This window comes from Mchenga conophoros, linkage group LG3 (assembly GCF_057382185.1).
Source record: "Mchenga conophoros isolate Kocher_MC1m ecotype Shallow Benthic linkage group LG3, M_conophoros_male_GT1.1, whole genome shotgun sequence".
Lineage (NCBI taxonomy): Eukaryota > Metazoa > Chordata > Actinopteri > Cichliformes > Cichlidae > Mchenga > Mchenga conophoros.
The window spans coordinates 13,087,498-13,096,987 of record NC_140528.1 but is presented as its reverse complement, the minus strand read 5'-3'; positions in this window follow the sequence as shown (position 1 = coordinate 13,096,987).

The window sequence follows — 9,490 nt, the reverse complement described above, 5'->3', positions numbered from 1 at the left end:
CCCCCTGCTCCAGCAGGTCGCAGAGAATGGGGGTGAGAGAAGACTCCAAACCTCCCTCCACCCGCTCATTGTAATGTTGATGCATGTGTGTTCTAAGGTGCATTTAAAACCCAGGAGGGCTTGGAGCTACCTGCCAGAGAGCAGCAGGTAAGCGCATAGTCCCTCCTGCTAGCCCTCAATGTCTACGTGTATTTAAAATTGAGAGGTGGGCAACGACGCCGGGGGTGAGGTGTACACCCTGATGGTAATTTGGACTCCGTGTATCGTGCCCACCCCCAAGATCCTATATGTATGTGTAATGAGAGTGTGAGTAATGTGAATGTCTAAGTTGTGGGATAAAATTGAGGCAGAGGCAGCCAGAAGGGGACAGAGGGGGGGGGGGGGGGGGGTAGCCTCCTCTGCACCCTGGTGACATACCCCTACTCCAAGGCCCTGCATGTGTGGGTGGTTGTGGTGGAGCGGGAAGAGGGAGGCAGCTGGAGATGGGGAGGGAAGGAAGGGAGGGGCAGTGACCCCTCCCTGGGGCCAGCTCCCCCGCTGACCCCAGTAGGCACCCCCATACTCCGCGACCCGCCAGGGAAAGGGGGCCCAGGCCCATCCAGACCGGGCCCAGTGCAGCAGCGCCGCCCGGCCCCACAGAGCCCGGGACAGTCCACCCAACCCCACCACAGAGAAAACTGCACCCACCCCACCATCCACTCATCTTCCAGACTACATAAGACAATAAACACCCAGGCTGAGATCTTCCTCCACCTCTCCTGTATCTCCCCCTCCTGCAGAGGGAGCTCCTGAGGAGAGGAAAGCTCCTGCAAGATGTGACAATCTCCCCCACCAGTTGAAGAGCCCCCCAGGTGGCTCGACGCACCGGCGGCACCCTGCTCCAGGGCTGGGCCCCCATGCACCCACCCGCCCACAACCCCGGCAACACACCAACCAGGACCCAAGCCCCCGAGGCCCGGTCCGGGTCCCAGCCCAGAGACGGAGCGTCCCCAGAACCTCACGCCCATCCCGGACCCACCCAGGGGCAGCCAGGCTACCAGGTCAGTAACCCACGTCCGTCAGCACAGACCCTCCCCTAGCCCCGCTGCACGCAGTCGCGAGGAAACAGTCACCTGAGAGCCAACAGAGCCCCTAACCGGACATGACCGCTACCCCGGGTTGAGCCCCCCAAGGAAGATGCCTCCGGGGAACCCCCCGACGCCCTAAGCCTGTCCCTACCCCCACACCAATCACAACAGTGAAGGCGGGACCAAACTATGACCCCCCACCCCCACTAGGTGATGGAGCTGATCAAAGGAGCCCAGAGCAATTGATCTGATGTGGTGGCAGAGGCTGTATCAAGACTAATGTAATCTAATAGATAATTTCTATATTGGTTAGAATTAAGATTGTTTTTATTTTTCCAGTTCATGAGGACTGTTTTCTTGGCTATGCATAGGGCAGTGAAGATCATATGGGCGATATTCTTTTCTGAAGTGACATTATCTAAGCTGCCCAACAAACACACTAAGGGGGAAGTTGGAATGTTACATTTCAGACACTTTGATAAGTCTTCACATATCTCGCGCCAAAACTTCTGAACTGGTGGACAGAACCAAAGAGCGTGGATATAATTGTCCGGTGAATTGGTTTGGCAGTGTGAGCAGTTGTTGGTAGACGTAAAGCCCATCTTGAACATCCGATGACCTGTATAGTGCACTCTATGTAATATTTTGTATTGAATTAATTGAAGACTGGGATTTCTAATTAGATGAAAGGTTTTTAAGCAAATCTGAGACCAGAAGTTTAGGTCTAAGTTAACTGATAAATCCGCTTCCCATTTTGCAATAGGAAGTGATATTGATTCATCTGTTTTAGAAAGCATTCTGTATATTTTGGATAGTAATTTGGGGGGTTTAAGAGTAAGAAATTGAACCACACTTGGTGGTGTTTGTAGTTCAACTTGACCCGGTTTAAATTTCTTTTTTACTATGGATTTAATTTGTTGATATTCTAAAAATCTTTTCTTGTTGATCCCATATTGTGTAACTAGTCCGTCAAATGAGATAAATTCTGTTCCTTCTAGTATATGTTCTAAATATTTGATTCCTTTATCACTCCAATCTGAAAAGTTTATCATATTATTGTTTTGTAATATGTCAGGGTTGTTCCAGATAGGTGTACGTTTGCATGGGATTAATGAAGACGCCGTCAATTTTAGAAACTCCCACCATGCTGTCAGAGAAGAGCTGATGTTGATACTTTTAAAGCATTCATGTCGTTGGATGTTTGAGCTGATAAATGGTAGGTCTGAGATCTCTAGATTATTGCAGAGTGCTTGTTCTACATCTAGCCAAGGTTCATCTAAGAGGGTGTGTTTTAGCCATCCTGAGATAAACTGAAGCCTGTTGGCTAAGAAGTAGTGCTGAAAGTTAGGCAGTTCTAGTCCTCCTTTATCCTTGGTCTTTTGTAGTGTTTTTAAGCTTATACGTGGGGGTTTATTTTTCCAAAGGAATTTGGACATACATGAATCTAGAGATCTGAACCAATCTTGTGGCGGTTTAGTTGGGATCATTGAGAATAAATAATTGCATCAGCCTTCTTGTGTGTTGTACCTCCAGCAACCCAACAGCACATCCACTCCCTGCTGAACTGCTTGGTAAAGTTTGAATCAATTCTACTTTCTTTGTAGGTACATTTCATCTGTGAACTCCTGAACTCCTTTACAGCAAAGGCTGCAACTCATTGGTGGTTATGTCACCACGAGAAGATTTTATTCTTTTCCATAATTTTTTAGGATGATTCAGATGTTTAGTAGTTTTTGAAGGACAGGATTCTGATTTGGCCTTTTTAATGAAGGAGGCTGAACGATTTCCGAGCTGCCACAAATCAGCCAATCTGCTCCAGATTTAGTTTCTCCGGCCTGAGCAGCATCCCTGTTTTTAAGGAGACTGCATAGCTGAGGAGAAAACCAAGGATTGTTTCTGCATTTCACTCTAAATCTGAGCATGGGGGCATGCTTATTTATCATTTTGATGAAATGTCATAAAAATAATTCCATGCCAGCTCACCATTGGTGATCAGGTAGTTTCTGTTCCAGTTACAGTCCCATAAATCATGAAGCTTGCTGCCAGAAAAGCTTCAAATCTCCTTTGAAATCTGTTTGTGGTCTTGATTGTGGGAGCTTCAGTTGTCTGACTCCAGCTGCTACACAGTGCTCACTGATATCATTTGCAAAAACCCCAGTGTGACAATATTTATCAGTGAAGCAGAAATCAGGAAGTGACGACTTTTCTTTGAACATTTGCTAAGGCTAAGCTGTGCTTTCTACCACAGTTGGGAACAGAGGAAAGAGAGTATATTATCCTTAATATGTTAGGAAAAAAGAAATCTGATACCAAACTGATATAACCACAATAGTCACATATCAAGTAACCAGAGTACAGCTGTGCAGGACTTTTATTGTGAAAAGTAGGAAGAGGAAACAGTTTTCATGAGCAAGCTTTTCTGACATGTGTATTCAGTGGTTGAGAGGAGGCGGCAGACAGCAGGACAGTCACAAACTCCCGACCACACTGGTGCTGGGAATCCCACAGTGCTCGTCCTTTAATAAACACTCCAACAAGGCCCAGCTGAACGGCTGCTGTCTTATCATACATGAAGCGAGCAGCGTTCATACAACAGAGGGCAGGGCGCATGCTTGTGACATCACGAAACATGAAGTTGTCTTAAAGAGACACCACACTATTGCGACTGTTACACATGGAAACTTATAAGCATAACTTCTCTCCAACAAACGTGGAACAACAGGAAGATCCTTTATAAACACAAGTCATTCCTTCTTCTTTATATGGAGGAATTAACTGGAAACAAACTTGAAGGACAATTTAAAGGAGTTTCTTATAAAATGCTACACAACTTTAAAATTTAGAGACGAAGCCAAGAAGACACTGCAGAGGTTTCAGCCTGATGTGAACTGTTCTGCTTCTTTCTGTGAGTTACGCACTGAAACTATTTATCATCTATTTGATCAGGATATAAACAGCAGAATCAGAGTTGTTTCTAACAGCAGTCTGTTTCATTATTGATCCAACAGCACAGATTTATCACTGATCTCTTAAACCTGATCACTTAACCCTTTCACACACAGTGCTCACTACAGTTACAGCTATTCAAAGGCTTGTATTTGTGTTGATGGTATACTTGCACATAAACTCTACACTAGACACTGATGTGTCCCTCCTGTCAAAACCTGTTGTCCACCTAACTGGACATGTAAAAAAACTGTTTGAAAAGTACACGTTTAAATGAAGTTCAAAAATATTTTTTCATGCCTACAGATGAATAAAAACACTTGAGAACAAAATCCTGATTGAGGTTGTCATAATTCATGCGTGAAAGGGTCAAAACTAGAAAACAGACGGGACAGACGGGACTGAGGGACAGGAAAGGGAGGAAGAAAGATGAAGGAAAAGAAAAACAGAAGGGAAGAGGGACAGAGAGAAAGGAAACTTAAAAAGAGAAAGAAGAGAAAACAAGCAAAACTAACAGAGCAACATACTAAACACAACACCATCACGTTAATCTAGCTAAGTGTAAACAGCAGTAAATACTAAATATTGAATGCTGTTGTGTAGCAAGCAGGACCGACAGCGCACAATGTGCTTGGAGATAGCACCAATAGAGGTGTAGTTTATGTCTATGAACAGTGAACACCCGTGTGCACACCTGTGTGGATCAGCGCGCTCGTATTCAAAAGGTTTCCACATGTAATGGTCTGCTAGAGGATGTAGAGAGCCATAGCCCCGCCCCCAGGGCATGAAGCAGGCATGGAGGAGATCCAGGCTCCATGCCTGCTTCTGTCTGTCCCGTCTGTAACAACTGAAAATAAAATAAATAATAACAGCAAAGGTCAATCAAATGGACCAATAAAGCAAGGCCGTGATGATCTATTTGGCAAAGTAAATCCATTGGGTCTCCTTGTTGGTCTTCAGACAACAATTCTGACGGCTAAAGAACCAAATGGGAGGCAAAAAAACAAACAAACAAAACAAAAAACTAGAAAATAAACGATGACGTTTTGAGTTGAAAACAGTGACACAGATACAAAATCACATAGTTCATAATAAAAATGACTGCTGTGAATCTTCTAAATCCAGTGGATGATGTTCAGGTTGTGTTTGTGCTGATTACAGAACCACGTGATGACTGCAGTGAAGAAGAGCAGCATATACTGTCACACAGCCCCGATAGCAACATGACTCTGGACCAGATCTGTAGACCAGGTCTGGACTGGAGTCCACCTTTGCAGTGGAACCGATCAGGATGGGATCTGTTTGTTGTTGTCACCTCTGAAGAGCTTTGACGTTCAGTTTTACACAGTTAAAATCATTATTTGCGCCTAAGAAAGATCCAGTGTTTCTGGTCTAAATGTGTCATATAAATGCATAAACCACAGGATTTACCACTAAGAGCTCCTGTCTGGACAGAATGCCGTTAGCCCCCTGTGTGGATGTTATAGCGTGGACAGGGTGAAGGCCAGATCAGTGAAAGATAGAAGAAAGCAGAGGAATAGAAGAAAGAAAAGGGACAGAAAAGAAGGGTGGTGGGGAAAAGTCGAGGGTGAAGCAGATGTACACAATGGGTCTCCACCTGCTGCCACAGATGGAGCTCCCACAGCCAGGGGAAGGAGTACTAGCGGTCCAGTGCAGCGGCCAGCCAACCACTGCAGAGGCCGGCCACTTCAGAGAAAGCCAAAGACGGGACCCTGGACCCCAAGAACCACCCGACACCTGGGGGAACCCCGACCGCGCAACTAAGAGGAACAAGCCATCCCCGGAAAACAACCCTCATAGGAGCAGGCCAGCAAGTCTCGCACCAGTTGTGACATCACATCCTGTGTCGTGCGACACAATCGTTGTGGTGCGTTGGTCAGTATCGCTTAATTTTTGTAACTTGATCCATTGTGCCGTGGTCGTTGCAATCATGCTCATTTTCCCAGCATTTTAATGATGATCCTGCACCGAAGCTCAGAGACACACGAAGACACAGAGTGAGATGTTGAAGCAGTTTGAAAACTTGAATTTGTGGAGAGAACGTTGCAAAAAACACCCTCAACAAAGTCGTGGCTTCCAGGTTTGGCTTCTCCTTATCAGCTCGTGTGACGTGAGCATAAATCTTTGCACAGATAATGTTCATATGTGGAGTCCTGGTTTTCTGCAGTTAATTGTGACCCAAAGCGTATTTTTAAAGTGGTTCCAGGCAATAAAGTCTAAAAATAAATACATCTACTTCCTTTTTCTGTGTTCCAGCCTCAGTGACTCTGACACAGTGCTGTAATATTTACACCTCTGATGAAAACAGAGTTTGTAGTTGCAGAAATACTCGACTCATTTTGGGCATTTACGAGCAGGAACCTCAGAAAGCCCCTCGCTGCTTCACTGGTTAAGAAGCAAAGCAAACATTAGTTAACAGTGATGTTAATTAAGGCCCAAAGTTTAGGAAAGAAAGTTATGAACTGTTTCTGAGAGACAAATAACACCAGGATCCTTTTTTGTGTAGCTGACAGCTGGTAACTGTGCAGGGGCGGGTCTAGCAAAGTGTTGCCAGGGGGGCAGGTAGGGCATTAACAGGGAGAGGGGGGCACAAAGAAATACTTTTCTTTCTTGTTCTCATTTAAAATGTCTCACTTTTAATAAATAATTATCTGAATCTTACAACAAACGTTTTCATCTGATGTAAAATGTATAGAAATCCATTATTGTACATAGTCATTTTTTAGGGTCCCATCATAATTTCTTCAGAAGTAAGTACTGCATATGATGCCAGTGTTTCCCACATTTTCTAGATTCTGCACCAGTACTGTGTGTAAAATGCATCAAAAAGTCCGTTTGATTCTTTCTCAGCTGTCTTTCTGTCTCCTTTCACTTTTTAAAGGTTGCCATGTTAGAAAACATATTTTGCCCTGCCGTGCTGTTTATTGATGTGGCAAATGAAAGGTTTATGAAAACATATCTAAATCTGTCATCAGTAATCAGCAATGATCATGTCTCACCTCTAGTCTCTGTCTTAATGTCAGGTTTCCACCGTGTGTTGTAGATGTTCAGGAGGTTAACTCGACCAACAGTCTACTTCCTGTTTAGAATACCAGGACAGGGAGGATGGTGTAGGTTTAAGTTTATTAGACTGATGCATGTATACCAACAAGACAGCGTCCATCACTGTGACAACAGCGTTTTCATTCAGAGGCTTTATGGTTTTTCCTTTAATACCTGGTGGGCCGGTCTCCAGTCAAAATGCCCGGGCCCATTTTTTGTCCCAGTCCAGCCCTGGTCAGGAGTCACAGTCAAGTGTGAGCTGCATGGCCCCTCTATGAACATTGTGGCTTTCCTAATGGCCCCTGTTGAGTCTAATTGTTGAATGTTATCAATGTGTTTCTTAAATTTTACAGGTCTTAGTTCAATCTGTAGGATCAAGACATTCCTTTGATCCTGACCACCTCTCCAGCCACTCTGTGCTGGGGGAGGATTATTGTCGACACATCTCTGTGAAGATTCTGTTTCTTGTGTGGTCAGCTTCCTGCCCTTTAGTGGCTTCACTGTGTTGTGCACGGTGAACCAATACAGGAAGTGAACCATATATTGGGTGTGGGGGAGATCACCATTTTATGACTAAGGATGCTGGAAGTCACACACACAGAGAGACACACAAACACTAACTCACTCAAACAGCTGAACTACAATGATCCATGTAGCAAACACAAACTGTTATATCGCCTTTGGGCTTTTGGAGCCTTGACCTGACTTTTAAAAAATAATTGGAAAAAAGCTCTATGCTGCTACAAAATGAAAAATAGATATTTGCAAAATTCTGCCCAAGTATGTATTTTACCTGGTTACTGCGTGTGGCGGGCGTGGTCTGCAGCGCCGCTGCAGGGGAGGCGGACGCACCTGAGCGGCACCCGCAATCACGCCTTAACGTCTGTGCTCTCTCTGCTGTTGTTGGTCTGTGTCGGGCTGTGAGCTGCAAAGCTACAGCCGGCTGTGTGCGCACAGCAACCGTGTGTGTAAAGTGGTCAATAAAGAGATGCTGAAAAGCGCGTTCATGCAAACATCGTCAGGTCTGCCGTGATATGTTTACAACGGGACTTCTGCTCCTGAACCTCTGCGCACAGCGTCTGCAGGTCGGGGCTGTACGAAGTCATTTTATCTCTACAGGACTGTGAGCTGTCGTCTGTGAGGCGTGAGCGTGTTTGTTTGAACACAGTTCACGGTGGAGAACAGCTGCTGACATAATGTGGATCCAAGATCCATAACTGGCCTACCTGGGGCTGAAAGTCTCCATAAATGCAGGCGTTTCGGCGGCTACACCGGCTTCCACGAGTGTGACGCTTATTTTGAGAAAATAATAGAATATAAATGTATTTTTATATTTCAATATCACAATAATCTTCCAATGTAGAACTACAAGTTAAAAAAGAAGTAACATAAATCAAATCCACTTCAGCTAAATACTTCTCATTTATTTCCATCTTACATGCTGTGACTGCAGCCATTCCCACATCTCTGTGAATGGGACTCATGGACATGGATCAGTGGTTGTTGATCAATGGTCCTGAGAATCTGCATAATTAAGATGAAGGAACGGAGCTCCCAGCCCATCGTTCCTGCAGCTGCTTTCAGTCTTTATGCAAATGTCCTGTTTGTAAGACTGAAACCTGCAGCTGAGACTGAAGACGTCACCTGATGATGACGACACGTTTCTCCCACAAAACGCTGCGTCCAGATGAACAGAAGCAACAGACTCACTTTCCTGGATGATTGAGATGCATCAAGACTTCATTGTGTGTTACTTCTCATTCAGCACAGACACATTATTCCTGTTAGGTCATGTCAGCTGTCACTCAGTACAAGCACAACTGTGAACAACACAAACTTCTCTTCAATGTGTCACAGAAACACTAAGTGTGAGAGCCTGTATGACACACAGGACAGACTGTAAGCTCTGCTGGCTGCACAGCACTTTGTAGCAGTTTTCCAACATGTCCTCCACCCGTGATGTCAGTGGTGGGACCCCAGTCACAGCACTCAGCACCACCTCCTTTAAATGGATTTTATAGCAGTTCCTCCCGTTACTCGGTGCAACGCTTCTTAAATGTGTTTTTGCAGGATAAAACACAGCAGGTGGTGTAGAGAGGACGTCAGCTGACGGAGCAGAGGGAGGCAGACTGTGGATAAATGACAGAGTGAGAGGAGAGCAACCATGACAGAAGCACAGGTGTGGCAGATAGAAGTGGCTTTATAGACACTTATTGTCAGTCCTCGTGCATGCTGTGGAAATAAGTGTCTGTGTCATGAGGTGACATGTGAGCTTATCTTTGGTCAATAAAGCTGAACGACCAGTTTTCACTTTGCTTGTTACGCTTGTTTAGTGACGTCTGGGTTTCTGTGGAGCCCGAATTTTGATGAGTTCTGGTGAAATCATCTGAGATCATCTGAGCATCGGTGAAGAG